General features: G+C 40.7%; 1 protein-coding gene across 6 annotated transcripts in view; it reads left to right on the top strand.

Moving 5' to 3' along the window:
• The window catches only part of LOC143830453 (uncharacterized), a 215,637-nt gene that overhangs the window by 22,159 nt on the left and 165,506 nt on the right, over positions 1-27,972 (top strand). The window contains exon 4 of one of the 6 annotated variants that reach the window (XM_077322979.1): positions 325-393. The exons of the other annotated variants lie outside the window; for them this stretch is intronic. The gene's annotated coding sequence lies outside the window, so the exon portion shown is untranslated. The remainder of the gene's footprint in view (positions 1-324; positions 394-27,972) is intronic. 6 annotated transcript variants of the gene reach the window in all.

The raw sequence follows: 27,972 nt of genomic DNA, 5'->3' as shown, positions 1-27,972 counted from the left end.
AGCCCCATCCTTGCCATGGAAAAACCACTAGGAAGAAGTCATTCAGACACCAAAAGAGGGTTGATATGTTTGATCTTAACTTTAGACAGTTAGTAAGTAGACTTGACAAAAGCTTAGACTTCTATGTTTTGCAGTGCTAATTATCAACTAGGATACACTCTGAGGGGAAAAATTAAATGAGAGAAAATGTTTGTTTTCTTGTTGATCAGTAGAAACCACAAAAAACATTCCATCTCTGCAAATCCACATCAACTCACATAGCCATACCAATATTAATATAATAATAATAAGAGCTGGTCCTTATATACTGCTTTTCTCTACCAGAAAGAAGGCATCTCAAAGCAGCTCGCAATCATCTTCCCTTCCCTCTCCCCACAACAGACACCCTATGAGGTAAGTGAGGCTGAGATAGCCCAGATATTACTGCTTGGTCAGAATAGCTTTATCAGCACCATGGCGAGCCCAAGGTCATCCAGCTGGCTGCATGTAGAGGAGTACTGTATCAAACCTGGCTTGCCAGATTAGAAGTCCATGCTCCTAGCACTACACCAAGAAGTACAGATACAGTAAGCTGTTGCCAAGATAACTTTTTCAGATCATAAATTTGAACCACTCTTGGATTCAGTTAATCTTGCCAGCTGATTGCTGCAACCTTAGTGTGGGACTATTATAATGTACTATATGTGGGATACCCTTGAAAACAACCTGAGAATTTCAATCCGTACAAAGGTTTAGTCCATTTTAATGGCTAGATATAAATTACATTTATCAATCATGCTGATTATCAATTTATCTCCAAGTTTTATTCAAGATCCTGATTTTAATTTTTAAAGCCTTTTACATCTTGGGAACCAGTTCTCCCTATCTGACTCTGACCTCCACTTTCCCCAGAATTTTCTGCTTTCTGTTGCTTTATCTGCAGCTCATATTCCTTGGAATGAAATTCCATTCAGTTGAACTTTGGCTCATGAAAGCTACTGCTGTAGAGGTAAACAACTATCCACCTACTTTTGTGGTATCCATGTTGTTGTTGTTAGGTGCGAAGTTGTGTCCGACCCATCGTGACCCTATGGACAATGATCCTCCAGGCTTTCCTGTCCTCTACCATTCCTTGAAGTCCATTTAAGTTTAAGTTGTATCCATGTATTGGTATGTTTTATGGGAAATATTTTGATCCACAAGGGAATGATGGTCTGCAGATGCCATAAATAAATAAAATGTGCTTGCCAATTACACAGATGTCTACTTTGCATGATTCCTCTCCTAAGGAAGGCTCATCTGGAATATTTAGCATCATATGTTTTTTAAAGATATAGCATAAACAGTAGATGGGAAAATGGAAAGTCTTATTGGGCTAAGACAAATTAGAGTTTGAACTAAGGCATCGGAGATATGAAAAGATTCATTCCAATTTACTTCCTTCCTATTTATATATTAAGAATAAAATATATCTCTTTCATTTGCATTTATTTCTACCTTGTATGTTTTCTTCCATCATCTTTGTAATGCTATTTTTTTAGGAATCTATGGACACTGCATAATTTCTATAGGTAATGATCTAATGCATAAATTTTATCAGCAAACTTGCAATTTTATAAGTTTTCTACATGAGGCAGTTGAGGAGTTGCTTTCAGAACAGGTGCACCAGGGGACCTAAGATGCTAACCTAAAGGAGACATTACTTTTCATTCATGCTGATACCGTAGTTCATTTAAAAGTACACAAGAAGTAATGGCACAGTAAATTTGAAGGCCAGTCTCATTGGTGCTTTGAGTGAGATATACTGAGGTAAGAAATCAACTTCTTAGGTTTAGGAGCCTCCTGAGCTTTCTCTTTTTAATCAGACTATTGATTTCCCCCCAACATTCATTGTCTAAAACTTGATCACTGATATACTTTTCACCTTCATACAATGAAACACTTGGGAAAGCCCCATAAAATACCTGAAAATGCCCACTGAAAACACAAATCTAGCATTTTTAGTTGAAAAAAAAACCTCCTGTCTCATAGGTAAACTATGAGAATTGAGAAGTACATTGTTCTGACATTTATGGGTTCTTTTATGTTGCTGTTTACTACTACAACCTGCACAAAGCATAAAGGTATAGCCATTTAAAATGTTAGGTTCACTTGGTCCTTATATAAAAATGTTAAAAGTTATACTTGCATACTTCTGGCCTGTAGTGCTGAATAAAAAAAGTCACTTTTGGTCTAACAGTGTCTTTTAACAGTCCTGCCCCTAATTTTGGATGCTTCTTTGGTATAAAATGAACATTACATGAGTGATACGAACATCAGTCATAAAAATATGACAATCAAATTTCTGTATAACAATACCTCCGATTCCATAGGCTTTCTCAACTAGATCCAGCCCATTTCTAGAGGCAGCTTGGCATGGACATTAAAGTCTCCCAGGATTAGTAGTTTGAGGAACTATAACAACCAGGCTGGCACCCCCTCCAGCAGCACTGGCAGAACATCCGGAGGTGTGTTGGGTGCACGTTATACAAATCAGATATCCATGCTTTCAGTTGAGCCCCACCAAAGGTCAACACATTCAATTCCTGGGATTGACAGTGCAGAGAATGCTCTGAAAGAGAAATCCTCATGGATTAGGATTGCTACCCCTTCTCCCTGCCCCGCAGTCCACTGTATTGTTGATCAACCTGGTGTTGCACAGCATCAGTGTCAGATGCAGGTTTTTCACCTTTGTCTCTACTCTAGTGACCTGAGATTTGGAATGGAGCTTAGAAGGGGGTTGAGAATGATGATATCTCAAATCCCTTCTCTTGTCTCACCTCCTCCCACCATCATCTCTGCCTCTCTCCCTTATTATTGCCATCCCTGACCCTTTTGCCCCGCCCCCATTGTTATCCCTCCTTCAGTTTTGCCTGGTGTTTGTGGGCTGCCCATGTTTAATGTCTGGTTCTGATTTCTACTCCTCGACTTCCCTATAGGGTTTTGGTTGGTTGCTTCCCACCCCCTTCTCTCCTAGGGTTCTTTCCTGTTCCATGGCTTTCTGCTTGAGGTTGGGTTATTGTTTTGGTTTCAATTTGCTTAATCATGGATTTAATTATTTCTGGAGGGATGGCCCTGATCACCAGTTATGGCATCTCAGTTATTAATTACATGTTGTGTTAGTTCATTTTGTGTGTCTGTAGGGGCTATCTCTTGAATTGATTGGGATGCGTGATTAATTTAATTGGTATGCCTTTTGAATTTGTTGGATTGGGTATGGGTGGTTGGGTTTTGATTTAATTTGGGTAAGGGTGGGGTTGTTTTATTTTCAGGGGGTGTTTATTGTCATAGAATCATAGAATCATAGAGTTGGAAGGGGCCATACAGGCCATCCAGTCCAACCCCCTGCTCAATGCAGGATCAGCCCAAAGCATCCTAAAGCAATCTATTTTGTCAATCTATTTTGAATTAATTAGGGTATATTGAATAAGTAGATTTGAATTGGATGCTTTGGATTCGTTAATTGAACATTTTGTAATTGAGTTGATCAGAATCTGAAATTTATTTTGGAGGTGAATGTTGTGACAAAGTTGATTGTCAGTTCTGTGTGTGCCTATTTTGTTTTCCCCGCACACCAGGATTTCCTGCTAGGCCATCCTGCTTAATCTTGTGGTTTAACAGGGAAGGCCTGGCCTGGTTTTTTTTTGTGTGTGTGTGTGTGTGGGGGGGGGGACTTTGCATTCCTTTTGTCTTGATTTATTTTGAGTTCCCTCCTGCTGCTATTCCGTTCTCCCCTCCCATGGATTCTGTTCTGTCTTTTGAAATTCTTTTGCGGCCTTCCCTCCAGTGATTTTCCTCCCCTCCCCTTTCCCCAGTCTGGGGTCTAAAGTTCTTTCTTTCTTTCTTTCTTTCTTTCTTTCTTTCTTTCTTTCTTTCTTTCTTTCTTTCTTTCTTTCTTTCTTTCTTTCTTTCTTTCTTTCTTTCTTTCTTTCTTTCCCACTACTCTCGACAAGTGGCTTGTGGCGGGTTGCAAGACTGATCCCCAGTTACAAGATTGGTCCCGCTTTACCAATGTTAAAATCTGGTCACCTTAAGCTAGATGGAACAGCAAAGAAAGCTGACAATCCTTAGCCAAAGGTCAAAAGGAGGAGGAGACTAGGGCTGCCCTCACAAATGAGGGATAATGAACTTTGCTCATGGATTTTCCTATGTGAAAGAGGAGAATCCACTTGCAAACAATTGCTAAAGTACATTGAAAATGCATTAACCACTATGCGTGAAAGCTGAGCAGGACTGCTTTAGGCTTTCACTTCCCCATGCTGCTCCCATATACTGAAGCTGGGTACATCCACTGAAAGATTTTTCCAGCAGTCTGGAAACAAGGAATAGCATACAGCAATTCAATTTTAAAGGAGGAAAAGAGGCAAGCAACAGACTCACTGAAATTGATGGGCAAAGTGGTCTCATCTAGTAGTGTAACTGAGGTTTGTGAAACAAAATGTGATATAGACAAACCACAGTTTAGTGCAAGCTTTGTCATCTAGGGCTTCATGAAATCCTAGGGTTTCTTGACAGCCCTGAGTTCCCCGAATGGGTGGGACTGGGATGATGGGCCTGGAGGAGCAGGGCAGAGGAGGGGCCCCAGGTGGGCATGTGCACCGCTATGCTTCTCAACCATATTCTGCACAATTGCACAATTTCTGGGGTTTCTCAAAGTCCAAAAAATGTTTCAGGAGTTTCTCAATGGTAAAAAAGTTGAGAAAGTCTGGTTTAGCATAAAATGTGGAGAAACAGGTATCAATTCCTGCTCAGCCATAAAGGTCCCTGGATGATTTTGTGACAAACTATCTCAGCCTATCTTACAGGACTGTTGTGAAGCCAAGATAGAAGAGGTGCATGTTGAGCTTCTAGCTGGGATAAAATGGCACAGCTAATGCCTTTTTCTTCTCTGAAAAACAAAAGAATTTCATGAGAAATCATCACATGACTTCATTCAATTGCTTGGAGAGATCCGGTAAATGTACTTCTCTGCATGTGAGGAAACACTCAGAAGTAAGGAATTACTCCTTAATCACCCGTAGAACAGTACTTAATGTTGTTGCCATATGGGTTTGTAAGCACAGCCTTATGTATAAGCCTTCCACTCAGTGTGCTACATACTGGTAACAGAACACCATGAGCACCGGCTTTTACAAGAGGGGTAGGCTGAGCAGTTACTGGGTGTTTAGCATGATTTCTGAACACTAATGGCATATGTCAGCAGTTGAGACCACAAAAGGCAGAGGAATAAGGCTTTGGTAAAGAAAAATACATATTTACATTTCTTTTGGGCACGTAAGTTGGGCACCTTTATTATGAAGCAATGGAGAATCACTAGATGGTAATGAGATTCCTAGAAGAAAGAAAGTGCCAATTTACAGAAAGAAAAGAGGCAGATGAAAGGGAGATGTAGTCTGTTGGAAAAAAACACACATACATTAAAAATAAGGAATACAGAAGGACTGTCAACTCATACTGATCAGGTTAGACAGATAGAAATTAATTATATTTTGTTTAAGAGGCTGCCTCTGCAGCCTTGGTCAATTTTAAAAAGCACATTAGAAGATTTTTCAGACTGGCTTTCCAATTACCTTGGATGGCAGGCAAAGTGCTTTGAAACAAAACTCATTTTAAATTGGTAAATGCAGCCAATCTCAACTGACAGTGTTTTCAAAATTCATAACATTCTGCTACTGGTCAAACTAATTCTAAAGGGGACACACATTATAACGATCCTTTATTAAGGAGCACATGAAGGAGCTGATAGTACAGAGGCATGACCAAAAATACTATTTCAGACAGATTGGTTCAAGAAGGAGAAGTGGGTAGAATATCTGCTGAGGAGGAAACCAGCCCTGCAAAATGAAACATCCGTGATCAGTTTAAGAATTTTCCAACTGTACTTTTTACTTCCAGTGACATTTCTTATGGTCACTTCCTCTTCCTTCATACCTACTGAATCTAAAATATAGAATGCTCCTCCTATAACATATATGGCCCTAAAGAGAAATGTGTATCAGGTGTCAGATTTTGTGAACCAAACACTGTATGAAGATTTTTTTTTTTTTAATGCCTCCAGTCTTCCTTATTTGGGATGGGAATAAAGACTGTTTCGGCACAAGTACAAATCTCTGCATTGGTGTTCCTAGATAATGGAAGTTGTAATTTTCTACACCTCTTTTTGCTCTCCTTTGCCTGTAGAGCAGTGGTCCCCAACCTTTCTGAGGCTGGGGACCGGCAGGGCATTGGGCCGCGCCCGCGCGGACCATGCCCGCGGGCCGCGCCTGCGCGGACCATGCCCGCGCATCAGGCCGCACCCGCGGGCTGCGCCCACGCAGGCCACGCCCACACATCGGGCTGCGTTTCCATGAACTATGTAGAGGAGTCTGTGGGAGTACTTATGCTTTCCTTTTGAGGGGTGGGCTGACAGAAAAGCCCCTTCTCACTTAAAACACTTCTGTGGCCAGCCTCACTGCTGGAGAGAAGAAACAGCCAAGCTATCGGTATTTCTTCTTTGTGACTCTCTGCAGATTTGAGGCCTACTGCACAGGGTTGTTGTGCAGATGAAACAGGAGGCAAAAGAATCTCCGCAACAGTATCCAGTTTCATCTGCACAACAACCCTGTGTGGTAGGCCTCAAATCTACAGAGAGTTGCTTGGCTGCATCTTGCGTTCATACTATTTTAATTGAAAAGGGGCCTTTTTGTCAGCCAACTCTTTGGCAGAAGGGGAAAGCTTCCCTTCCTCCCAAAGGAAAGCACAAGTCCCCCACAGACTCTTCTGCATTGCTCTTGGAAACACCTCCCTCTCCTCATTCAGGAGCTATCAGAGGCTCCTTCCCAGCAGGCCTTCAATGATCACAAAGAAATGCAATTTTCATTTGAGTTTTGTGGGAATCTTCACTGGCCATTTCCTTAGCTGGTGACTAAGAAGAAGCAGGGGATCTTTGAAATGGCAACAGCCATGTTGTTCTCCATGATACATCCAGTCCCCTCAAATAAATGCCCTTTTGCATAAGGGGTGTTGTAAAGTCAGATCATCAGCTGGGAATTCAACTCACTGGGAAACAGCAGAAACACTGAAGGGGGGGGAGTCTGAGTTAACATTTCTCTGGCATTTTGGGAGGGAGGGAAGAGATGTTCAGATCTATCTGCTTGTTAGTCAGACAGCTGATTTTAGTATGATTCCTCTGTGCCCAGTGATGGGACTAAGTAGCCTATTTATGGCTGAGCTCTCTCTTTCTCCTTTTTGATCTAGATTAACCCAGAGCAATTGGGAATAGTCTGCTCCCAAATGAAACCCTCAGTAAAACTAGCATGTGGACTGGAATGATCTTTGTATTTACTTTGACAGATGGCAATGCTGGAGTCCTATTTTTCAAGAATTAAAAAAATTACAGCATTCAAATTAGAATTAAAAATAAGAAAGAATGTATTCACATCCTGAATATCCTGTAGTAGTTTCTTTACCTCAGCAGTCCATCCAAATGAATCCATCATGTGTGCCCACATTAGAGATACACAGTCTTAGATAGCCACAGACACATGTGTTATTTACCTATGCAGATGGGAGTTCCCAGGATGATCTCCCTAGCATTTTTTCTTTAAATGTCAGGCATGTGGGGCCTCAGTTGTAACTGATACTGAGCCACAATTATTAGAAAAATTTCAAGTAGATAAAAAGCAGATAGTTTTGATCAAGCTAAGTCTGTATTTGTAGTAGAACTATGTACATACAACATTATATATCTTGGCAATAATATAGAATTATAGAGTTGAGAGGGACCATATGGGCCATCAAGTCCAACCCTCTGATCCTGAATCGAGCAGGGGTTTGGACTAGATGGCCTGTATGACCACTTCCAAATCTGTGATTCAGTGATTCTCTATTATTGCCAAGATGTATAATGTTATTAAGTGCTAACCCTAAGGAGAAGTTATATAATTAGTACTTGTCACTGGAAAAGGGTAGCTAAAATGTACAAAAATATGTCTAATATTTGTTGGAAAAGTGCACAATATTAAGTGACATCTTTTCATCTTTGGTGCACATGTAAGAAAGCAAAAAGAAATTAGATACAAAGACTTGCTGTAATCTAAATAATATTAAAGACTGATATACAAATGAAACCAGAGGTATTGCTTCGGGTCTAATGGGAAAAAAGCTTTTGAAAAAAAAATGGAACTTTGTTTTTGTATGTGATTAAAGCAGTGAGAATGTTATATGCTTAACAATGGTAAAGTTTGGTACCATCCATGACTAAAGTATGGTTAATAAAAAAAGATTGAATTGGTTGAAATGGCTAGACTAACAGATAAATAACTTGCTTTATATTCATAATTGATAAAATCAGAAATCTCTTCTTTTTCTTCTTTCTCTTGTATCATATTCTGTATCTTTCTTCTTGCTTCTCTGTTATATTTCAAAAAAATTAATAAAAGTTGTATTTTAAAAGATACTGAAACATAAGGGAGTTTGAAGTGACCTCGTGCAGGAAGTATTTGTCCTATAATGGCAAAGATACAGATACTGATATAGGAAGGGCAAATAGCATTTTCTGGAGTTATTTCAAATGGGGGGGGGAGTGAGTTTTCCTCCTGCCATCATCTCATCCAGATAGCTTGGCTATCTGGGTTGTTTAATGTCTACCCAATGATTCTCCAGCTAGCCTATTGAACCTCCTGGAGGTGAAGGCCTGGGGGATTTGTCATCCTCCGGGCATGGTTCTGACCTGATGTCAACCATGGTGGCATTGTGGTTCTCCCAGTTTTTGCTGGACCCACCCATCAGGCCACCCATCCGCTTGATTTGGTCTTCAGTGCTGGGGTAGAGGTGGATCTGATGGCAGTTAATCCCATTCCATAGTCAGACCACTATGCCCTGAAGGCCCGACTCAGGAAACCAACCCTCCCTGTGTGGATGGTGGGTGCATTTTAGCCCACCTGCAGAGACTTGTGGATCCAATTGGATTTTTTAATGCTCTGTAGAACCTGATGCCTCCTGATGACTCACTGGCACCATAAGTGAAGGACTGTCATTCCTGCTTAATTGCTGCTATAGACGAGATCACTCCCAGGCAACCTCTCTGCCCTTGCCTCATACTGGCTCCCTGGTATACTTGGGAGCTAAGGGAGAGGAAGAGGAATGTGAGACAGCTAGAGCGAGTGTGCAGGAAATCTCACAATGAAGCAGCAAATACATCTTACCACGTACTTATGAAGGCATATAAGATGGCAGTTAGCATGGCTAAATGTTAGTTTTATGCTGCCTATATTGCATCGTGAGCTCTCATCTGACACAATTGTTTAGTGTAGTTTGATCCTTGACCACCCTTGAGGAAGGGCACCAAAATAGTAGTCAATTGGCACTCGGCTGTGAGGCATTAGTGAGCTTCTTCGTGGATAAGGTCACTCTGCTGGGACCTTCCTGCCACCTTTAATACAGAGAGGGAACTAGAAGCCCATTGGCCAATGCAGGGGGATACATTTGACACCTTCAGGTGGCTCTCAGAAACCGAAGTGGACAAGTTACTGGGGTAAGTTGCCCCTTGGCTCCCTGTCCATCGTGGTTGTTCAAAACGGGTAACCAGCAGATAGGAGGTTCTCTGGGAGAGATCATAAAACGCTCCCTATCCACGGGGAAGTTCCTGGAGGAACTGAAGGAGGGAGTGGTCTGCTCTTTACTGGAGAAACTATTGCTGGACCCACGGGACCTGGCCAGCTATTGCCCAGTTTCACAACTTGGATTCCCATGTAAGGTAGTTGAAAGGGCCATGGTGGACCAACTCCTGGCATACTTGGAGGAAGCTTTGGTCCTTGACCCATATCAATTGGGCTTCCATCCTGGCCATAGGGTGAAGATGGTATTGGTCGCATTGGTGGATGATCTCTGGTGTCAACTGGATTGGGGCAATTTGGCCATACTCCTGATGCTCAATCTGTTGGCCATGTTTGATATGGTTGACCATGAGTTATGGGCTCACTGCCTTGCTGGGCCTGGAATTTGGGGGACAGCCTTTCAGTGGCTGAGCTCCTTTCACTGGAACTGGACACAGATGGTAGTGGTGGGGGAGGAATTATCGTGCCCTTACTGACTCCCTTGTGGGGTCCTTCAGGGCACAGTTCTTTTTCTCACACTATTTAACATCTTTATGCACCCTCTATAGAGCCTCTTGTGGTGCAGAGTGGTAAGGTAACAGACATGCAGTCTGCCCATGAGGCTGGGAGTTCTATCCCAGCAGCCAGCTTGAGGTCAACTCAGCCTTCCATCCTTCCGAGGTCGGTAAAATGAGTACCCAGCTTGCTGGGGGGTAAACGGTAATGACTGCGGAAGGCACTGGCAAACCACCTCGTATTGAGTCTGCCATGAAAACTCTAGAGGGCGTCACCCCAAGGGTCAGACATGACCTGCTGCTTGGACAGGGGATACCTTTACCTTTACCTGTATGCACCTTCTAACACAGTTGGTCAGGAGTTATGGGCTGGGTTGTCACCATTATGTGGATGACACCCAACTCTATCTCCTCATGGATGGCCATCTGGATCCCCCCCCCCCAGTTGCATTTGCCATATGTTTCGAAGCCATTGCTGGAGCAGAGTTGCCTAAAACTCAACCCCTCCTGGATGGAGTTCTTGTGGTTGGGGCACAGCTTGACATCCCATCCTTGGTGAGGAATTTGGGTTTAATTCTGGATGCCTCTTTGTCTATAGAGGCCTAGGTCATGGGAGAAGACTGAACAGTGTATTTCCATCTGCTCCAGGTGAGACTACTAGTGTCCTATCTGCCCCCTATCTGCTTGGCTACTATGATCCATGTGACTGTCACCTCTAGATTGGACTGCTGTTACTCGCTTTATGCTCGCCTGCCTTTGTCCTTGACCCAGAAACTCCAGCTGGTAAATAATGTTGCTGCTAGGGTCCTCACCAGAACATCTTGGAGGACTCATATCCAGCTGGTGGTGAGGCAGCTGCATTCATTGCCAGTTCTGGCCCAGATCAAGTTCAAGGTTTTGGTTTCGAACTTTAAACATTTATGGTTTGGGCCCTGTCTGAGGGACCACTTGTCTGATTATGCCCCCCATAGAGCACTTCATTCTGTGGGTGTGAATCTCTTAGAGGTCCTTGACGCTAAGGAAGAGCACCTAGCCTCGATCAGGGCCAGGGCCTTTTAGGTCCTGGCCCCAACCTGGTAGAATGAGCTCCCAGGAGAGCTGAGGCACCTGATGGAGCTGTCACAGTTCTGCAGGGCCTGCAAAACAGAACTCTTCCTTCAGGTCTTTGGTTGAGGCCAAATCTGTTGCTAGGAATATCATGGCCCCTCCTCAGACTCAGTTGTACATCTGTACCCACATCTCAAGGGAGGTCTGCTTGGTGGAGGGATTTTTAGGCCACCAGTATTCTGTGGCTACATGGGTATACATTTTATGTGGGAATTTTATGGAGGTGAGGTTATGTTGTAAAGAGCCATGAGTCTTCAGAAAACGGTGGGATGGTGGGATATAAGTTCAGTTAATAATGACAACAACAACAGCAACAACAACAACAGTAACAATAACAATAATAGGGGTCCTATATTTTTAAATGTTTGGTGCGGTTTTAAATAATTTCACAGCATGTTTTGGCTCTCAGTCTCTACCACATAAGCATATATTCACTTCACAGACTTAAGCTAATAACATACAATTACCTAAAGGGCCTAGTTCTGTGAGAGGAGAGAAAAAGCAGAATCTTTTGAGGTGCTAAAAATGCACAAATTAAATCTTATACCCAGAATTAAATTGTTGGTCTTAAAGTTACCACTGGGCTCAAAACTTGTTCTGATGCTTCAGACCAACAAAACTACCCACCTTAATCTATTCTTTGGGAAAGAACAGCTGTGATATAAAATTGCTATGATCCCCTTTTGTATGGCATTGCATCACTACCTTTGGCTAAGAGAGCAGTCTTGCTCTGGAAGAAGGCATCTTGCTCTGATTCCTCATTAGAACAACATTATTTCCTCCTAAACATATTTCTTTTAATGGAAAGGTGTCATGTGACCTAACCCAATATTTTTCACTAGAAGCATGCTATCAGACATAAAGTAGAGTGTATGCATGTGTGAATCAATCACAAATATAAATCCCAATGATATCCTTGGTACTCTTAAGGGGATTGGCTCATGTAATTGTTGTTACTGTAGTTCCAACAGAGAAAGAACTGGACGTAATAAACAATGATCCTATTATATTTTAAAGTATACTGCCCCCTCATTTTGATGCCCAGCCTTAAGGACAAAAGAACTTGAGGGACATGTTATCTATCCAGGACAAAAAAGTAAGGCAAAAATTGGTGGTACAAATGTAGTTCTCCAAGTAACCATTAGATGATATACTCTTGCATGTACATAATGTTTGCTCAGCTCTCGTCTAACTTTCCAAAGTAACTTAGGAATGGTAAAAATCAGGAAAATATTGCCGTCACAAGTAGATGAGTCTTCTGTCACCCCCAGTAACACTTGCAGTTATAAAGTAACTACAGATAATTACAATCATTTAATTCAAAGTCCCAAGTCACTTCATGCAGAACACGAGTCATTTATCATTATTGACCTTAGCTGAAACAAATTTGCCCAAATCAATAAGGGTTTCAAATATCCATTAGAGGAGGCAGTGATTGGTAACAAATGATAAGCACTTCATATATACCTATATTAATAAGGGTAAAGCTACCCTGGATGTTTTGGATTAATGAAGAAAGGTGACTTTCATAGTAGTGACAGTTAAATAAAATAGAGTTGACCCTAATTCTCCTTTAATTAACATTAAGGACAGCTAGTTGTTTTTAGTGAGTCCTATTAAGTATTGAAAAATGGGTCGTTTTTTAAAAACTCTCTTGTAGTATATAACTGAAAACTCTTTATTCTATTTCATTGTCTAAAATCCAACAGGGAGAAACGCATATGAAAATATGTGCTGCATGCAAGTGTTTTCCTCAGCCTACAAGCTGGGGCTAATGCTAGAGGCAGAGAGGGGGAGGTGGAAAGCAGGCAAAATGCAATCGGAACCATTATTGAAGTCATATTCCATTTTGGCTTAGGGATGTCAAGTGTGGGTTGGGAAATTTCAGATTGGGGAGTCAGATCTGGGGAGGGTGGGGTTTGGGGAGGAGAGGGTCCTAAGTAAGGTATAAATCTTTAGTCCACCCTCCTCAGCAGCCATTTTATCCTGAGTAACTGATATCTGTAGTCTGGAGATCAATTGTAATTCACGGAGTTCTCAAGGCCTCTTCCAGATGTTGGCAACCCTATTTTGGCTATGTCACTAACAGTGCAATCCTAAACTGAGATACACCCTTCTCAGAAAATTGCCATGGCGAGATGATGATGAAGAAGGAAGAAGAGGAAGGCTGTTTTTTTGTACTCCAGTTTTTACTACCCAAAGGAGTCTCAAAGCAGCTTACAATCACCTATCTTTCCTCTCCCCACAACAGTCATCTGGTGAGGTAGGTGAGGCTGAGAGAACTCTGAAAGAACTGTGACTGACCCAAGGTCACTCAGCTAGCTGCATGTGAGGCAAGAGTGGGGAATCAAACCCAGCTCTCCAGAATACGGGCTGGTGCTCTTAACTATTACACCAAGTCGTTTCACAACCACTCTGAAACCTTGGACATCCACTGCCAGTCAAAGCAGACAAGAGTAGTCTTTTTTAATTAATATTTTTATTTGTGTTTTTAAAATAACAGAAAGAATAAGCAATTACAAATAGTGACATATCCCTTCATCCCTCTCCCTCTTGGAGTATTGGTGGTTTCTTAGTAGGTGGTGGGTTCTCCACCCTTGGAAATTTTTAAACAGAGGCTAGATAGCCATCTGACAAAGAGGCTGATTCTGTGAAGGCTCAAGGAGGTGGCAGGTTACAGTAGATGAGCAATAGGGTTGTGAGTGTCCTGCATAGTGCAGGGGGTTGGACTAGACGGCCCATAAGGTCCCATCTAACTCTATTATTCTATGATTCTAGTACTATGATTCAATTTTCTGCATTTTATGTTTTTTTTGTTTCTTTAGCAAATATTTTGTTATATGCCACTAAACAATAAGAGGATCCTATTTGCAGAATGAGTGCTGTACTTTGCTAGTGAATCTAATATGATCTTTCTGAATTGCCAAAGGGTAGCACTAGGAATCACCAGAACCTCTATGTAAAGAACTTCTGGATTGGCATAGAATGTAAATGTTTTCTGAATCTACCCTTTGTCACTTTCAGGTAGCTCCAGGAACCAGCAAAAACATTATGGTAAGAAATCCCTGTTAGTAGTTGAGGCCCCCCTTTTCCCCCCAATTTTTCTCCCAGGATGTTGCTCCCTACAACCCACCCATCAGAATCTATCTGCATATTTACATTTAAAGGGTTTAAAAAACAACAACAACAACAAAGGTCTAACTAGCAGTCACTATTATACATAATATTAGAACTGTTTAAAAACATTTCATTTTTACCAGCAAATTTACTTCATGGCCAGTATTAAACCCCAGAGACTTGTAAAACAATATAGGGCATTCAGTACCACCACATGCACTGTAGAAAATATGCATTGACTGTTGTGATCTTTGTCTAATACTGGAGAAATGGTGTGTGCCTGCATAGAGGGCTATGTAAATAATGCAGTATCACAATGCAGCAGAACCTTTGTACAATGAGCTTTAATCCAAGCAGCTAGACAACAATGCAATCTAAATCTATGTGACATAAATATGATTGATGTCTTCCTCCCACAGTCTGCCCTGGGAGCTCTGAGTGAGGCAGTCATGATAGCAACACAACTCAATGGTATATCACACCATTAGTAGTTAATAAACGCATGTATTTCTCAAGGCAGCCGTGTAAATCCAGAACATGCCCTGTTAATCCAAATGCCTGTAAGCTTTAATTACAACCTTAGTAAAGCATATTGTGTTAATGATTCTCTCAAATTCTCCAAATTTTTCTACTGGCAATTCTTAAACAGAGAAGCATGAATTTCAGAGGTTGTACTAATAGGGTTTAGAGCCAGGAGGTAAATTGGAGAGAAAAATAAAGTGTATTGAAATAATCTCAATTTAAACTAAAACTCCCCAAGTGGCAGTAGCAAAACTATTCTGACAAATTCCTTGGAAAGTTACCACTTGGACACATCAGTGAAAATAATTTAGACCTAGGCCAATTTCCTTTCTCCTTGTTCTGCCTACACCAAGTCCTGGAGTAGATTTAGGCAGTCTAAACCACTGGCCTGGATTAAAGGAACAGAGTTATCAAAAGAACGCACAAGACTGCCGGGTACATCCTTCAACTCTGTTTTTCTTTCACCAGCTCTTCCTTGGAATACCTTGTTTTTCATGTGTCAGTTATCTCAACGCTGACATAAATTAGATATAGACAGTTTTGATATAGTGTAGAGGGAGAAGGTAGGAAATGGCTTCTACAATGAATTCAGTCTCAGAAGTGTAGGCTGATCCTGAATTGAGCAGGGAGTTGGATTAGATGGCCTGTATGGCCCCTTCTAACTCCAATTCTATGATTCTTAAGTCCACATGTGTGGGCAATTGAGAATGTGCTACATAGACTTTCACCTTTCTCTCTTGGCTTCCTGTTCATAGCTCTATGGGAAAAGGTATCTATCCTGGACACAAACACTAGTTGAATTTCAGACTGACTCCTTTAGTGCCTGTTCAGCTTGGATTTCTGTAGATATGGCTAAGATTTATCTGTCAATGTATTTTAATCAACTTTGTCATTTTCACGAATAGCTTCCCAATGCCATCTGTATCAATTTCTGGTTCTGTTACAAAGAAAATTGGATTTTGTTAGTAAGGTTAACATATAGAATAGAAGGCAAGGGATAGGGAGTTCTATTCATGGTGACCTTACATGCCTTGAACAATGCAGAGCAAATAGGAAAGTTTAGAGATTGTAGTGGCTACAAGTGTGAACCAGAAATGTATGTCTTAGCTCCTATAGTGTCATAAAAAAATGAGGGTTTTGGTGGTGTTGTGGAAACATACTTTTGGAATCAATTTTTAAAAATAGTTTAAATTTCATTGCAGCCACAGACTCACTAGTTGGTTTTCAGTTTCATGTGCATCTTCGAGCACTATGACAGTAATGATGCCTGCTATACATGGACATTGTGAGAGCTACCAAGATAATGTTTTTGAATTGTTTTGAATAATTAAAAAGTGCTCTATACATTTCAGTGGTGTGATTTCTCAGTTATACTGAATGCAAGATTTCCTGTTTCAGAATGCTTTTTTGATCTAGTATAACTATTCACTACATTCTAGCCCAGTAGCATCTTAGAGGCCAAAGGATTTGAGGCAGATACTGACAAAGGGAGTGTTGACTCTCAAAAGCCTATATGCCCTCCCCCCAATAATTTGGTCTTTAAGGTGCTACCTAATTGTATCTAGCTTTTCTACTGCAGACCAATATGGTTATATGTGAAACATTATGTGAACTGGATCAGGGCCATTCCGCATGACTTAAACGTAGCAGAAGTCTTACCTTTGGGAAACACTATTAATTCAATGTTCCGCATGACGTCGCGCACAATCTGCAACACTCCTGCAATACTCCTACAAAAATCGCTTCATTGTAGCGCTTTTTGGGGAATTGGGAAAAGTGGATTCCCCCTGAAAAAACGCTACACTTCTGAGCACAAGCTGCAACACATCAGCGAAAGACATGTGCATTCTCAATATAGCCGTAGAAAGAATGTCCCTCCCCCGCTCTCACCTCCGAACTTCCGGAGAAGTGATTGCCATTTTTTCCCCTTAGACCGGGGAAAGCAACGAATGAGTGAGGCTTCTCCAGCTAAAGTCCCTCCAACAGTGAAACAAAGCTCCCTACTGCAAGTGTCTTTGAAGTTCCCAAGCACATTACAGCCCCTTGTTCGACACTGGCCGTAATTTCAGCCACAAATCGCACCCATGGGGGGGGGGGATTTTTTTTTTTTACTTGAGGAGCGTGTAAACAATTAAGCACCAGCTCCTACACCAGCAAGAAAGGTCTTTCCAAAATGATTGAACACAGATTTGTTGCAACTGGTGTGTTTGTGTTTTAAAAAAACAGTTCTTAAGGGGAAAGGGGTTTTTCAGGAGCATGAACAGAACAGCCCATTGGCTGTTCCATTTGATTGATGGCCAGGGGAGGGAAGAAGCACAGAAAAATCTTGCTTCCTTTTTTGCAATTCCAGAGAGACCAGAAACATGTGGGGAATGAATACAACGCTTCTGGGACTTCAATATTCCACTAAAATTAAAGGTATGCGGAATGATGAAATTCAGCTATTTAATATAGCGTTTCTGCATTCTGAAAACATTTGGCAACATTGGTCCTTGTGCGGAAAGCCCCCCAGTTTTTCCATAGAGTCATCCAACAGCACTGCTTTCATGGTTAGAGAGCCATAACCATGCAAACAGGGCCAGTTTCATGGCTTCTTGACATGAAGTTATTTCACCTGAATCCAGGAGGGCATGATTTTGCATTCAGAACCCATATAAACGAACCCACTCATGTGCTGGTTGTGTGTATTACGTTACAATTGTGCTGCAGAATGAACCAGCATGAAAATATCCTCCACAGAAAAGTGTAAAAAAATACCTAACACAAAAGTGAAAAGGAAAAGACGGAGAGCAATGTATACATGAAACAATGCGTAGACCAGACTTTGGTATTCGATCTCACTGATTGCAACTGACTATAGCCTAAATTGGAATTGACAAATATAGACCAGAGATTGCTTTTCCTTGTTAAAGCTGTATATTGTCCTGCCTATAGCATGATAGGAATTTGCTTTCAAGGACCACTGCAGATTCAGTTAATTCAGTTAATACTTCTAGAAATGCAAGACAGGAAAGCTTATTTTCTACTTCCTCTTAATATGTTTGCTAATAAACTTTAAAATAGCATATTGAAATCTTAATATATCCATGTGGCCTTGCTATCCCAGTCAGTCAGAGGAGTGAGATGATTTTGAGGACCTTAGTTTCTTGAAGCAAGTGGGATTATTTTAAATAATAATCATCATTGGTAATCCAAAGCACAGGTACTAGGGGTCAGAATGGCATTTGGAAATAGACAGGAAGGCCTGGAGGATCATTGTCCATGGGGTCACAATGGGTCGGACACGACTTCGCACCTAACAACAACAACAACAACTCTTCCATTATATCCCTCCTCATACTATTTCTTCTTCCCTCCTTCTGGCAGCCCTGCTTCCTTCTTTTCTTGATTCCTACCAATCAGCCTACTTTTAATCTTCTATCCAATTTTCAGTTTATTTTTTATTTACATCTTTTACTCCCTGACTTTGTCCATTGTGGAGAACTGAAGTGGCTTACATTGTTTTCCTCTCTTCCATTTTATCCTCACAACAACCCTATGAGGTAAGTTAGGCTGAGAATGTGTAACTAGCCCAAGATCATAGTGATCTTCCATGGAAGAGTAGTAATTCAAACTTGGGTCTCCCAGGACATAGTCTGAAATTATGTGGTTCTTGGGTAAGTCATGAAAGCACAGGCTTGGGTAAGCAACTTTGGTAGCAGTCATCCAATGTTTGCTGCCAGAACTGACCCCAGTGAGACAAAACAGCCCTGGATTTGAAAAACGAGACAATTTCTCTTTGCCAACTCTCCATACTCTTAGACCTTTTCCACACTGGAGTCCATGCTGGGCTGCAGGCTGGCCTTTGAGTTGGGGAAGGCTGTCCCACCTCTTCCTACTCCCTCATGGGGGAGCCTTTGGCCTGGTGTACCTTGCCTGCCCTGGAATTGTGCTCCTGGATGGGAGCCATACCAGTAAGATTCTGTCACACTGTAAAGCAGTGTGGGCCTTTAAAAAAATTAAGAATGTGTTGTTGTGGTTGCACCCTTGCAAGAGAAGACTGAGTACAAGTAGGAATTGAGCAATCACCTGTTAGAATGTCACTTTCTGGTCCCCGCAATGTTCCTACCATGTCCCTATTCTTTTTCTTTCTTTGAATATAACTTAAGAGCACTTTAACTAGCAGGCTGGAATGTTCCGGGCTGTGCAGTGTACTTGGATAAAAAACACAGGACAACTGTAATTCTTTCTGGCATCTAAAATGACTATAACTTTAATGTGAACATGAGTGTTAGCATGCAACGAGGGTGGATCCCAGCTACAAATGGCACATAACCTCCATTCGAAGCTCCTCAATCCAGCAGGCCAAAATTAGGAACTGAGTGACACCTGTGGTCACACTCATCCCAACCATTAGGCATGCTGGGCCCCAGGGGAGGGTAGTCTTGGTGGAGGCCCTATAGACGTTAGCCTCTTTTAGGGCTCCTACTATCACTCGCACAGTGAGGGTGCTCCTCTCCCACAGTGGAGTTGCTGCTCAGCATGCACCCAGCCTCTTATGGAAGCTCCCGATAAAATTAAAGCTCGGCACACAGGTGCAGGCTCTGCAAAAATAGGATCCACCCCTTACCACCACCGCCAGGTGTGACAAGTAGAACATCCAGCAACGAATGCAAAACAAGCAGAACAAACCACACATCAACTGATAAACTAAAAGGAGGGAGGGTGGAAAGCAGCTGCTGGGGCCGGGATCCACAAGACAAAGGGAGGTCTCCAGCAGAGGCTCCCAGCTAAAAGGGCACCTAGTCCCACCCCGCCTCCTTCCCCGTCCCGCCTGCAATCAGGTGAGCCAAGGCATGGGGTGGGTGGGCGGAAGCAAAAGGGGGGTGAGCCAAGTTGTTAATTGTTAATGGTGATCGGCTGGTGAGCTTACTTAGCTTTAGCTTTTATAACACTCTCCCTACAAGCATTGGTTATTTGTTTATATTCCTCCATTACAAAGTCCTTATTCCATTTCCTAAATGGGTCTTTTTAATTATTCAAGTTCTTTTAAAAGCTGTTTATGGAGCCATCCTTATTTCTTTAGGTTCCACCCAGTTTTTTTTTCTCAAGGGAATTGTCAGCTTTCAGTATTTCACTTTTGAGAAACTCCCAAACATCTTGGAATTCCATCTCCTTAAGTTTTTCCGATCGTGGGATTCTACCCAACATAACTTTAAGTTTGTTAAAATTTTATCTCCTGAAGTCCAGCCTGTATGTGTGACGACGTACAGCTTTTATCTTCACCAAGATCATAAATTCCAAGATCACATGGTAACTATTACCAAGTGCATTCACAACTTTTACCTTGTCAACCAGTTTTTCCTATTGGTAAGAATCAAGTTAAAAATAGCAGACCCCTGGTTGCCCCTTCCACTTTCTGGGAAACGAAGTTGTCAGCAAAACAAGTCAATAAGTTATTGGACTTTTCATTTTTGGCAGAGCTGGTCTTCCAACAGATATCTGAGTAACTGAAATCTTCTATGACCACTAGGTCTTGTCTCTCTGAGAACTTTGTAATCTGGTATAGGAGCATCTCATCTAAGTCCTCCGTCTCCCACCATAATACCACTATTATTTCCTACTCCTTTTATTTGTACCCAAAGACTCTCAGCTGAACTCTCCTGCTCAGACACATATATTTCCCTTCTCTGATGATCAACCTACAAGGGGGCAAGTCCAACAATAGATATAGGACTATACTATAACATTTCAACAGTTGCTGTTTTTTTTAACAACTCCCCCCTCCCCAAATGTATCTGGCTGAATATGAAGTCTAATCAATCACAAATCATATAAATGAGCAACAAATAAATGTTTTCCTTAAAAAAATCCCAATCCTAATACTGCCAGTCTATGCCCGTCCTTATGGAAATTAATCGCTGTTGATCTATTTTGATTGGCGGTATGTTTGCATATGCATGTTTTAGGACAAACTGCAAATCTGTTCAGCAGGTGTTTCCCTCATCTAGTGATCATCTCTCATTTGTCTGCTGGACATGGTCAATGCAAAATTGGTGGCATTCCTACTCATTTCCAAAATGTATTAATCGACTATTAGGGAGCAAAAAGCAGCATCTGCACGTAATAAATGAAAACCACAGTTTGCTCCCAGAAATCAGTCTCTTTTAGGGATAAACAATAATCCATTTGATATAAATTATATATTTATGTTACAAAAGAAATATATCTGTCAGAATCAAGTCAGTAAATTGCAAACTGCTGTCCCCCCAATAGGCTGCAAGCCCTTATCACAAGGCACGCTTAATTTAATTAACCCACTTGGCAGTCTCTGCTCAGCAGGAACCCTGTAATGCAATAACAAGCAATAACATAGCCTGCATCCCTAGAGACTCAATCCCTTTAGGTCAAGGTTGAAGTCATTGAAAGGATGAGGTCAGGGAGTTTATGTTCCAACTGCTGCAGTGGCATCAGATTGAATTTGGGATTTTCTAAATGTATGTGATATTGCATTTGCAAATCTTTCACTCCCTTGAATAGACATGTATTCGGTATCTCTCAGAAAATTCCTGCCAATTCTGTACCCCGTAAAATCAGACAAAGAAGTTGCCTGTGTAAGTAAAATTACTTTACAAAAGAATATTTCTGCATATTTTCCCTTTTTTATTTAAAACCTGATGATGAATATGCTACCTTCTCACTAAATTATGATCTATCATAATGGCACTGGAAATCATAAAAGAGTGAAGTGAATGTATTCTTGAACCTGAATGCAAGGCAGTTTGAAATTCATAGAATTGTCATCAGGTTTAGGTAACCTGAAGGTGTTCAGTTCTGTGTTCCTAGAGTTTTCACTGGACACAAGTTTAGAATGCAGTCAAATACCTCCATTGCTGCATCCCAAAGATATTGCAGGTAGGTCTTTTATTCATTACAGATGTATGAGCACAATCCAGTCAGCAAGGACTTAAATCTCTCCCAGTGAAATCAGTATATAGCTCTGGCTCTTGTTTACCAACCCATGATTCTTTCTCACACATGTTTGCCAACACATGATTCTTTCTCACATATATTTCATGGATCTAAACATTTCCATGCAGCATTGACAATAAGTTACAGAGATAGTCCCAGGAAGCTATCCCTTTTTTCCTTTTGCCTTCAGTTGCTGTGAAGAATGTAGTAACACCTTGGTATGTTATTGTAGTTCTAGGTTCCAATGAAGATTTCCATTCTTCTAGTCTTATGCTGAGTAAGATCATTGGTCCATCCACCCCAGCACTGTTCACTCTCATCTGAAGCATGTCTGGATTCTTCCTCACCATCTGAGTTCTTTTAACTAAAAATTCAATTCCAGTGGCACTTTTAAGACCAACAAAGTTTTATTCAAGGCATAAGCTTTTGTGTGTGTGCAATAAATTGAATAAATAAAATCTGGACCTCTTTTGGACATTGACCTTTCATCCTTGGAGCTGAACTTTAAGACAAAGAAGGGATTATACCATAAGGATATGAGTTTCACACAGTATTCAGTCAGTTGTCCCAGCTGGCTAAATTGTATAGAGATTGAGGTCTTTTCCTGCTGCTGCCTTTCCAGAGTCGGTATTCTGAAGTCTGAGGCTTCTGGACATGGAAACTCCCTTCAGTTACTATGACTAACAGCCCTTGATGGACTGCTCTTCCATGAATCTGTCTAAGCTCCTTTTAAAGCTTTCTATTTTTATGGCCATCACTATCTCCTCGGTAGTGAATTTCACAGTTTCATTACTTGGTGAGTAAAGCAGCATCCCATTCTTCTGTCCCGAACCTATTTCTCCACAGTTTCATTGGATGCCATCAAGTTATGGAAGAAGGAGAAAAATTTCCCTCCATCCACTGTCTCCACTTCATGCATAATTTTATAAACTTCTACCATATTGCTATGGAATGGAATGGAAACATCCAGACTCTCCAGACTTTCTACAAAGGGAATGTGCTCTACTCCGCTTCATACTTTCCCCAGCTCTGCAACAACTTTTTTTGAGATAACCACACACAGTATTCCAAATAAGGCCACGTAATATATTTCTACAAGGGCATTACAATCCTGGCCATTCTAGTTTCAGTCAATTTCCTAATAATTTGAAGCATGGGTTTTGCCTTTTCCACTCATGCTGCACACTGAATTGGGATTTTAATTGGTCTTTCCACAACAGTTTCAGCCAGTTCAAACTCCATGAACATATACTTAAAATTAGGATTTTCTGTTCTATAATGCATCACTTTACACGTACCTATGCTGAAAGTTATTTGCCACTCACCCAATTTAGAGGGATCCTCCATTAGCTCTTTGGGCTGATCCTGCGTTGAGCAGGGGGTTGGACGATGGCCTGTATGGCCCCTTCCAACTCTCTGATTCTGTGATTCTGTAATCCACCTTGGTTTTCATCATCATCTTGAATAATTTGGTAGAATTTCTGAACATAGCTAGTGCACATTATTTATCCCAAATTACAAATTATTTATGAACCAATGATATAGCTCAGGTCCCAATACTGGTCCAAATGTCAACCCTACTACTGACGCTAATACTGGTCCCATGGGACCTGGTCCTAACGCCAGTCCTTGTGAGATCTCACTTCTCACTTTCTGCAATTGTGAGAATTGTCCACTTATTCCTATTGTCTATTTCCTGCCATTTAACCAATTTTTAATGTTACCTCAGGATTGGGACCTGGACTGTGTTCCCAACTGGTTTCATTATAATTTAATGGAATGTTTATATTGGTGTTTTGATTTCAGCATTCCCGGTACCTATTCTTTCAGGTGCAGAGGGACAACAATTCAAATAAATTAAAAAGTAAGGAAAATAAAAACATATGTTGTATTTGGACCTATTCCAGTTTGAGTTTCAAAAGGTTAAAGTGTTTTTAAAGCACTAAACAATGCTCTCGTTTGCCATGAAGATCATCATGCCAACTGCCATTTCACTCTATTTTAGCATCTCTTTCTTGTTTTTAAACTCTAACTGGAGACTGGCTCCAATTTAGGGTAATTTTATACAACCCCGGTTACATTTCAATTTATAGAAATAATTAGAGCAAATTAGATCATGGGGAAAGTTTAATTAACTGGGCATAGTTTTGAATTAAAGTCCATTTCTCTGGAAATTGGAAAAGCCTCAGTAATTCAGTACTTCATTATAGCATGATTTAGCATCCTAGATTATGGGGAGGGGGGAACTGTATGTCAGCATACATGAAGCAGCAGATTGAGTGGCTACACTTCTCTGTGACCCATAGCTTTAGGCATTACACTTGCATATTGTGATCCCTTAGGGATGAATTCCACATGCAGTCATTTCAAGTCTTCTTGAACCAATTGCTTAACTTCCAAACACTCTCTTAAGCTTCATTAGCATACTTGGGTAGAAGAATAAAGTGAGTATTGCATGGTTATTACTTTTTCCATATAATTAAATATGTTCTGAATTTACGGCCAATGCTGAGGAGGGAGGGATCTATTGCCCAAGATATTTAATTCAGCAATGCTTTACCAAAGTCACTAATTATAGTTAATTCTATTGGTATTTGAATTTTCATTAATCATAATGACTTAATTTGGATTAATGTAGATGTAATTTTCTAATTTGTGGGGGATTTAGAACTAATTTATGATCAAATATAGGATAGAGTTATTTCTTAAATGAAAGCCCCCCTTTTGCTTTATGGATGAATCAATTCCTTATAAATTGCCTTGGCCAATATTGATCAATTCTGCCACCAAAGTATTTGAACAAGTGGAATTAACCTTGGCTGAAGAACTGCATTTCAAGAAATGCAGAACCTACTTTGGTCAGTATATTTCTCTGATAGACATGGCATTTTGCCCTGATTCTAGTTCTATATACATGGCACTATTTTGCACTTGTGTCTACCATTCAATTCAAAACAGTGTACTGCCTCATATAAAACTATAAAAACAGTTCCTCTGGAGGGCCACCAACAGGGAAGAGAGGCCAAGGCCTTTCCCTAATGTTGTCTCCTGGCACTGGAAGTCAAAGTTCATCTGCCTCTGAATATGGAGGTCCCCTTTAGTTACCATGGCTATTAGCCACTGGTAGACCTATTGTCTATTAATCTAATTCCCTTTTAAAGATGTCTATACAGATATCTCTTCACTCCTTTCAATTGAGGTGAAATTCTTCTGGACATGAAGACTTTTTAAAAACAACACACAAAAGATATGGCTACATTCAAGTAATTTTCTTCTTTTGTATTCAGCACCAGTACAAGGTTTCTAGAGGTATTGTTACTGTTATTACTAATAGGTGCATTATAATTGTTTTATGAGTACTGTACTGACATTTTTTAAAATATATTATTGTGCAAGGGAGTGAAGCATCCACATGGCAAGCAGAAATACTCACCCTAGACTGCTACTCAAAGTGCCTCATCTCTAAAAAAGGACACAAGAAAGCCAAAATATGGTACATATCCAAGGCATTATTATTATTACTAGAAAAGTTCAAAATTTGAAAGTGCTGCATTTCTTCATCTTTCATTAAATACAAAGTCAGAGTCGGTGTACCCACATATGGTCAGGGTACTTTCAGGCCACCCAGAAAGCTGAAATATGATACACACATTGTTTGTCATTAGACTGTTTGAAGAGTTGTCAAATGGAAACATTTTTTGTATTTAGCAGGCAAAATTTGAGACATTATATTTACTACATAACAAACCCTGGCAGTTCAACACTGAGAAACTCAAATCCTTTGAAAGGTGAAATGTGGCAGTTTTGTTGTCTCTGCAGAATTGGATTTTTTTGAAAGGCAATAGTGTAAATGCCTGATTTTAGATGGTATTAGCAATAATGATATCTTGAACTACTTTCACACCAACATCCAACTCTCTAGGATAAGTTCAAATATCTTAACAATGTTAACATCTACTTGGGTAAGCTACAAGGTTTCTTTTTTGTTTCTCTGTTTCTTTTTGGGGAAATCCCAAGGACAGATTAGGGGAAGAAAGCTCTGAGATCACTGGTGATGCCCTGCTGGGGTCTGGATTTTGTGCCCAGTGTGAATGCAGGAGTGAAATGTCAATCCAGTCCCTGAATTCTCAATCCCTGATGTCAGACAGTCAATGAGATCACTATCAGGAAAGGAGGTGAGGGATAAAAAGGCACCCAATATCTAAATGCCGGTGTTCAGTATGTGTGCAGGAAGAGCAGAATCAGATCGATTCCAGAAAACTCCCAAACCACACAGCAGAAAGCAAGATCACTAGCAGGAGAGGCATGTGTTTGTGTGTGAGGAGACTAAGCCCTTCTGATGCAAGTCCAAGCTACTACACCTTAATTCCAAACCCAAACAGGATTCTGAGCTCATAGACCACAAAGGGGCCTCCCTTATTGAAAACTGGCAGTGCCTGTTAAACTTTGGAAGGCTCCTATTGGTGTTTCCAAGAATGTAGAATTCCACCCCATTGTTGTCTTGGAGTTTTGTAAACAGTTTAATTGATCAGCACTAATCTGTTTTCACTAGAAGTTAGTGAAAATTTGTGATGGTAGAAGTTCTATGGACATCACCATGAAACAGCCAGTTCACACCCATGATTACTAGATGGTCCCTCACCATACTGGATGCATTGTTACTTGCATTGCATTGTCCTGCCAAACATTGCATTGTCCTGCCAAAGGCATGCTTCAGAGAAAACCAAACAATTTCTCTTAATCCAAACAGCCAGATTAGCAAGTGACAAACTGACAAGTTTAGGTTTCAGTTGTTGAAACCGGATATTAAATATATATATATATATATGAACTGTTTGGGGGCAATTTAATAGTAATGCAAGAATAACTTTTCCTCACTGTATATCAAATAGAGTTTTACATTCGTTGCTTATTTTAAACAAAAAAACCCTGACTAATTGGAAATTTCAGGTACGCATGTTCAACTCCAAGAGATAATTGCATCATAATACACTGTGGCAGTGCCACAGAGGAAGGGTAACACAGAGCTGCCAACTGGAGCTGTTCTGATTAAGTGACAAATCATTATCTGCAAGTCTCTGGATCTGTGTGCACTAGGTGGTTACTGCTGGAGGGAGGGAAGACCAGACAAGGAACTGTACAGATCTGAGTAGGCAGATGCTGCTAGATTAATGACTGGCATTGTCAGTGCTCAGCTATGGGGATGACTAAAACAGCTTCAGAGTCTCATCCCTACTAGTGGGTGTTGCTATGGGTACCATCACTGAGATGTCATATAAAACAGGGATGGGGAGAGAATGATGAACAACAAAAGGAAATAAAGGATATGCATGGCATAACAATATGAAGACACATCCTTCCTACACAACAAAAATGTCTTACATTCTGTTACCAGGGGGAGGGGGCGGAGGAATAGGTATGAAAAAGCGCAAGACAGAATTGTTGCATTCCCAACAAATTATATAAGAGAAATGGTGCCACAGGATGTTTTAAAATGTATGGGTTTAAACATCATTGCTTGTGAATAAAGAGTATGTGGAGTTTTAGTACTATATGCCTGTTCCTTTGGAAAATAAAAGAACTGTTTCAGTGGTATTTCTGTCTTCTGAAACATATTTCTATCATACAAGCCAAAAAATACATGAGCTTCTAAGGATGAAGGTGGGAAACATCAATATGACATGTGAGAAATTAAACTTATTTTAATTTAACTTTAGTTATTTCATTTTAAAACATCATCCATTTTACTTAGAGTAACACAATAATCCAGTAATGTAATCCTTTATTTGCAGTTTACAGATATCTATGCAAATGAATGGGCACTGGTTTAGAAAGTTGGGTCATAAAATAAATGCTCACAATATTTGTGAACTAAAAAACTACAACTATCATGAATTTTGAGACAGTTTGTGGCAGTTTATGGTGGTTCATGAAGAGCAGATTGCAGAGGGTTTTGTGGGGTGCAGACGCAGGGTTTAAACTTTAAGTAAGTTATATATACTGGGTCAGTTCACAAACCAGTTTCCCAGTTTCGATGGGATTGTGGTTCAATTCATGAATTAGTCACGAATCACCAACTGAACCATAAAAATGCGGTTCATGCCCTTCCGTATTTCTGGTTATCATTGCTGCTATATACCAGTGGTCCCCAACCAACGGGCCAGAGA

This window comes from Paroedura picta, chromosome 2, assembly GCF_049243985.1.
Source record: "Paroedura picta isolate Pp20150507F chromosome 2, Ppicta_v3.0, whole genome shotgun sequence".
NCBI lineage: Eukaryota > Metazoa > Chordata > Lepidosauria > Squamata > Gekkonidae > Paroedura > Paroedura picta.
The sequence above is the reverse complement of the archived record's forward strand: the minus strand, read 5'-3'. Positions and strand labels throughout refer to the sequence as shown.